This window comes from Pinus tabuliformis, chromosome 9 (assembly GCF_031772625.1).
Source record: "Pinus tabuliformis cultivar Carrire ecotype Pingquan chromosome 9, CPIR1, whole genome shotgun sequence".
In the NCBI taxonomy this organism is placed as follows: domain Eukaryota; kingdom Viridiplantae; phylum Streptophyta; class Pinopsida; order Pinales; family Pinaceae; genus Pinus; species Pinus tabuliformis.
In genome coordinates this window covers 89309583-89316657 of record NC_142307.1, presented here as the reverse complement: position 1 = coordinate 89316657, position 7075 = coordinate 89309583, and positions in this window count along the sequence as shown.

Here is a 7075-nt window from a genome sequence, read left to right as displayed (position 1 = left end):
TAAAGGAGACTCGTTTTTTGAGGAACGAGTGATAAAATTGGGTAGCAGCTGATTCCAGGTAAGGTTTGGAATTTTCCAATCACGGCAGTGTTACAAGGATGGCTAGTGGGATCACTCTTCGCACCTGTTCCTCAAAAAGGGGTAAACAATCAAATGGAGGTGAATGATGAGAACACGACCAAGGCTTTAAAGGCTGAAGTACTACATTCACAATGGTTATTTACCGGGAAATAGCTCATTTTTTAATGAGCTTAAACGCGGAGAGAAACATTTGCTCATGACTTATGTTTATTTTTTAACGAGCTTGAACTATGTGCTAAAACTGCTCGATTAATCCAGTCGTAAAATAAGAATGTCTCATATATGAAAACAACAATTTTTTTGAGTTTTGCCCCACATCCTTTCTTTGTGCAAGTTAGGAAACGATCAACCCAAAAAACAGATAAATGATCGCTCTTCGCTTGCATGCCAAAAGGTTTGCATGCCCCCAGGTATAAAACAGAGTTTCAAGGTCACCCTTCAAATCTCCAACAAAACATTTTTTTTATCAGGAAAGGTCTACCTCTTTCAGGTTACCAAAGATTGTTCTATTCACACTGCAAACAAAACACTTCTTCGCCGATGTCTACCGAAATAGACAAAGGTGAGACAATCCACTCACATAACTTTGACGAGAGAATCTTATTCCAGTCTAACCCCCTCTTCCAATCACGGACGGGAGTACAGTCTAGTCATATATCTCTCGCGGAAACCTACCCTATACTCGAAGTTTTCATGCCGAAGTAGACCAGGGTGCATGCCCCCTGGGTTTCAGTCATATCCCCCGAATCACTCGCGCTCATCAGGTGGACGGACTGGAGATTGATGAGACATTCCTTGTGTGAAAAGACCATTTAGGGATGGTATATGACTATTTACCATGTGTGAACCGGGAAATGAAAGCTGGTCTACGAGCTTGACCACTCTTCCTTCGTGCGGAAAACACATTACTCTAAAGAGTGAGGAGACAATTGCTCTCATGCAATATATATAGTCTCGTCCAAGGAGTAGATTATAATCCAGGGGTCCTTGGACTACCATTACGTTCATATGAACGGTTTTCCCTCTCAATGTTATGGGCACATTGGAAAGGATCCCTAACGGTCGACTGGTTCCTTTGTCAAAGCCTGTTAGATTTCTCATCTCAAGAAAAAGCGATGGCGAACCAAGCGCTTTCCAAGCAGTCGAGGAAAGGATACTCACAGAAGCCCCTTCATCTATGATGGTACCAGCCATAACCATTCTATATATTTGAGAAATGATTCGGAATGGTACACTAGCCGGTAAGCGGGGTCTGCCTAGTTGATTCCAGTCGAAGGAAACAACTAGGTTGCTTGGAGGTGGGGCCGAATAGACGACCGGGTACGACTCTAACGAACTTCCTTCCTGCGGTAAAGGAATGGGTAAATTGCCCCCATGTTCATCGGAGTTTGTGCTTACGAAAAGAATTTGGACGGTGTCATCCTTATTCTCTTCTGTGACTGTATCATCTGAAGATGGAACCTCTGAAGGCAAGACCGGGTCAACTGCCGCCTCGACCTTTTGACTTTCGTCTGGTATGGGTTCAAATGGTTTGTCTTCAATGATAGATGCTTCGGCCGACCACCTGGGCGGGTCAGCTGAATTTTCAACTAGTGACGAACTCGGCAAGAGTTTTTTATATCTAGGAGGAAGTCGTAATGGTGAAACCGGACGATCGTCCAAAACTCTTTTAGCCTCGTCTAAGAAGGGACAACGGTGGACGACATGATCGCCTTCGCACAGTTTACAAGGAAATCTATATTTTCCTTTTTCTCTAGGGGCTTCACTTTCACTAGTCGACGGTGTGCTTTCAACATGATCATCAGAGGTTGACGACACCAGGTTGTGCAAACGAGGAGACCAGTCCCTTAAGATCCGAGGGATACAGGGACAATCTCGATGATAGTGGTCTCCAATGCAAATGACACATGGTGATTTAGGCCTGGTCGGTGTAGTGTGTGGATTTACGCTAGACGATGTTTGGTTGCCCCCTTTCGATTTTGGCTCCTTCTTCTTCTTCTCTTTCTTCTTCTTTTCCTTCTTCTTCTCAGGTACTTGATTTTTGGCTTTACCAGCCCCATCAAGCGAAGAGGAAGGAGGAGAGGAAGAATTGGAGGAAGTAGAAGGTTGGTGGGTAACTCTGGAATCATCTAGTTGCTGACTTGATTGCTCGAGAATTGCGGTGTTCTGAACGATAGAGGTTGAGAAGAGCCCTACGGGCAAGCCGATTGTCAGTCCTGGAAGCGACAATGTGGCCATATGGGGTGCACCAATATCTCCCCAAGAGGAGAAGGGACTAGGATTTCCTCCAAGGGGAATTCCTTGGTTAGTGGATTCCATTTTCTCAACCTAAGATCAATGTAGGAAATGGTGATGATTATTCCGTTTAAAATAAATTTTAGACGCTTTGACACAACTTGTTTTTTCAATTTTTAAGAGTCGAGAAAAAACAAAAGATGACTCTAGTCGCCTTCGATTTTTAATGAGCCTGAAGTGACAAGTGCTCAGATGGACCTTTTCCGTTAAGGAGTCTGAAAAGGAACGAAAGGGACTGCTCTGGAAATCTAGGTAGAGGGATTACCAAATCAATCGCAGAACTGCAGAATACTTTTTACGGTACGGCAGTCAATCTTCCCGAATGCTGTGTTCAGTGCATTGCGATCGATAGGGCGGTAGGCACGACTTCCAAAATATACTCGACGGTACGTTGGAGCACAAGTCCGTACTGGCACTTATCGTCTCAAAGTGGAGGAATCACCCAACCATCAGTGAGAACAACAGTTACCAGGCTTTACGACGTCGGAATACGTCTCTAGCCTAGACTTCTAGATGTTGTGCGTTAGGTTCCAAAGCGTTGTTAGATTCATTAAATTTATTTTATAGTTGATCTTTCTTAAGAAATTTTCCTTTCAGGTTCACCACGTGATGTATATACACAATTCCTAAAATGCAATCTAAGATGATAAACAGTCTTTTTATCTTATTTGTGCAATGAAAATCCTAGCTACTAAGGAAAGAAAGACAGAATTCTTTCAACAAAGAGCAAAGAACACACACTAAATGCGCTGTCCTAAATCAAACCAATCAAACAGTCTAAATGAAAATGCACATGCATGTATTTGTTTTCGGCTTTCTTAGTATGTGAATGATAAAAAGAAAGCTAATGCACAAATCTGAATTACTTTTCAAGCGACAATTACTAACAAGTTTCTTTTCAAAATAAAAAATGAAGATAATCACAACACTTTATGATTCGGAAATGAATACTTGCTTTCGACACTAGAAAAACTATAAATTCAGACCAAATACAATAGTAACAGGGTAATCGACTATCAAGAGTAATCAGACTCTCTTCTACGACTGAAAACGACACTTACGACACTTTCAAATCGAGAATCGACAGTACAACTACGTTACTTTTTTGCAAAGGAGAACTGAAAATGACTCAACAAATACATAAAAACATTTACAGTTCTTTGCACATTGGAGGCGGAATAACAGCAAGGAAAAGGGGTTTCAAACAGAGATATACTGATTACAGGCAGCAAAATTCATGAATAGAACTGAAAAGAATGAATCACAGAAACCAAAACTGAACAATGCCTAGTCTGATCAACGCACTTGTAACACGGTGAACTTGAAATGCAGTGCACCTACTACACTCGGGAAGTGCGCTGAATTTCAGATTCACAGAATAGAACCTGCGCTGGGCCAGAGAAGAGACTTTGCTTGGGTTCCGGGTCACAGTTTGCAGTTCAGTTCATGGTTTTTGGCCAAGCAAATGGTAATCAGTAAAGCAACAATCAGGGGTAGATCTAAGGAGGTTACTAGAGCTACCACTAGGGCAATCAGAGAGTTTGTAAATTAGTTGTTTAATTCATAAACAAAACCCAGAGATTGACTGAAGCGGCATTTATCTACTTTGCATTTGCATAGCAAATGCAGTTCGAAAGCTACCTGGTTCGACTTCAGGCTCCGTCTGTAAGTTTATAAAATAAACAACAAGGAAGATAAACAAACAACCTAGTCGCTCCCCAGTGGAGTTGCCATTTTGTTACAGGGAAAAGTGTCTACACAAAATTGCTTATCCCACTAAGGTGTGGTAGCTACCTTAGAAACAAACAAAGTAAAGCTACTTTCGTTTTTCCTTTATGAAATATAGAGGAGAGAAGAACAAAGGAGACCAACCTCTGTCTTGCGCTTAGCTCCTAGTTCGATTCCTCTCTCTTCTGATAGTCCTTTGCTACTTGCTTCCTTGTACACCTAGCTTCAAAGAGTACCTGTAGGATCAGAGTAGCATAACACTATACAAGAACATGGATCTATAATCATAAACAATCTAGGATCAGATGTAAATTGACCATACAAATGCATAAAACATAAATGACACAAGAGTATGGAGGAAAACTTAAATAGCTTTTATTGATAATCAAGAAAGAGCCAAGGGAGTTACAACCAGTTGTTCTGACCCAGCATCATCCTCTCAGCAAGTAAGCCCTTCTTCACCTCATACAAAGCTTATATCACCCAACACTATGATGTTGTCTCAAGAAACCAACAGCAATTCCTTACAAGATGCAAAATTCCAGCCTCTGGATCTCTGGGATGAGGGATCCATATATAGATATCTGTAAGGGAGATGAGTCGACTTGTGATTTGATTAGTGTCTTCCCTTTGATAGTTCTTTCTTCCACTTGGAGATTGATGATCTCTTACTCATCTTTGGTTGAATTCAGAGTGGCAAGTGTCACAGGAGAAGTTTTTGGAAGATTCCATGCCTCTCCACCTCGCGGATTGACACTGCCATTTGTCACTTCTCGCCCATCGCACCCCATAGAAGGGCTTTTTGAAATGCAATGCACCCACACAGTGTACTTAGGTGAGATGCAACGCACTTTGCCTATGGAGTAGCTGAAATGCTCCTGTTTTGACCAGTTCTGAGCAGTTTTTCATGGAGAACTTCTGGGAGAAGTTGTAATCAGTTGACCTTGTTCCTTTAGGGGTTAGAACAACACTTTTAGGGACTTAGGAGCCCTTGGTTTATGGACATTTTATGCTTGGGGTTGCAGTGCCCAAAAATGCCTATAGCACATGCCCAATTGGTGAAGGAGCACAAGGAGTCCTAGGAGGGGGTATGGCTCCTCCTTTCATGGGAGGTTCATCCTTGCAAGGTGGGTAATGTGGCTTTGTAATGATCTTAGGATCCAGAGGAATAGGAGGAAGATGAATGCATTTGGTAGGACTATGGTTTTTCCTAGTAGGGAGTCTCCATGAGCTAGTGTATGCCTAGTGATGACCGGAATGCTATAAGATGGGGGTTTTGTTGTAGAATTTGTAGTGACTGGTATTGTGGAAGTACTCGAAGGAATAGTGGGCATTGCTTTTGCAAAGCTTATGCCCACTGCTTTGAGGCCCCAAGATGAAGCTCCTAAAGATTCAACTGGTAACTTAAAGCTCTCCAATATTAGGCCATGCCTACAACCCAATTGCAGTGCTTTACAAATCGACTCATCGTATAACCAAATGGACCAACATAGTACACAACTCTTTCTCTGTAGACTTCTCCAACACTAGAGATAGTGGCACATGAGCCAACATTTTCAATATCAGTTGGGATATATAGCAATTCATGGCAGTGCTTCTGACTAGTTTAACAGTGCATCCCCTATCTCCATGGATTTGGAAGTCATCCTCCTCCACACTGATCGAGAATACAACATTCTCATCAGTGGATGCCCAAAAAGTGGCAGATTATTAAGTTTTTAAAATCTTGTAATTTTAGAGAGCTTAATTGAAAAAGGAAAAGTTAAAGTACCCTTTTCAACAACAATGTTTTATGTAAGGATTATAATATTTATTCTCTTTATTTTATTTTTTTATTTATTCATTCAAAACAAGCTTCATGTATATAATTTCATAAGTTAAATGTTATTATAAATTTGATACTAAGTTGCACGAAATGGCAAAATAGGTACAAGTTTCCGAAATGGGCACGGGTACGAAACACGACCTCCCCAAATTTTGAAAATGGGGAAACACGAATATATGTGTGTGTGTGTGTGTGTGTGTGTGTGTGTGTAATCATAAAGCATACATGATACATTATAATTTATTACATTTAAACATTATGATTAAATTTACATCACATTTACTCATGAATGATCACATAATGAAAATAAAAATATCGAAATATCCAAAAGAAACCTTTATTATATATCCAAATCTCAAAATCAACCTTTATTATATATTAATATATGAGGCTGCAAGTACAATAAATACTATAAGGCTGCAAGAACTATAGAGACAAAAGACTAATCCTCATCATCATAATGCTCATAAAAAATAGAAGCAGAACAATGCTCAATAGTGGATGGTGGTGTTGAAGAAGATGATGGGCCAATTCCACTTCCAGGCTGGACCTCAATATTCAAGGCAGCAAGAGAGAGATCCAAATCAAGACTTTCTGCATCCACATCCCATTCTTTAGAAGGACCAGTGTTGTATTCTGGACCCCTACGAGATGTAAGGTGAAGATTGGAGTGCACATAAACAAGATCCTCTGCCTTATGTGAGCCCAACCTATTGCACTTCACAGAATGAATAAAACCATAAGTGCTCCAATTCCTTTTTGTTGATGAAGAGCTTGCCACTTGTGAAAGAATACGAATGGAAAGGTTTTGCAAATGTACACCATTTGCTCCATGACAAATCCACCACCTAACTAGATGCATGCTGCTTCTCTCCTCCAAAGCTGATATATCTACATAATCATCTATTCCTGCAGCAAAACTGGCAAATTCTTCCTTTACCTCCCTGTGTAGATGAGAATGAAACATTCTCATAAGGGATTTTTTCACCCCATTAGCCACCTCTTTATCCTTATGGGGTGCCTTCCTCTTCCCATTGCTTTAAGAAATAAGCTCCTCATCATAAAATTTGGGGTTCAAGGCATGTGCTAAAGTGTGCAATGGAGTGTTGAAATTGTTCCACCTATCAACAATGATTTTCTTAACTA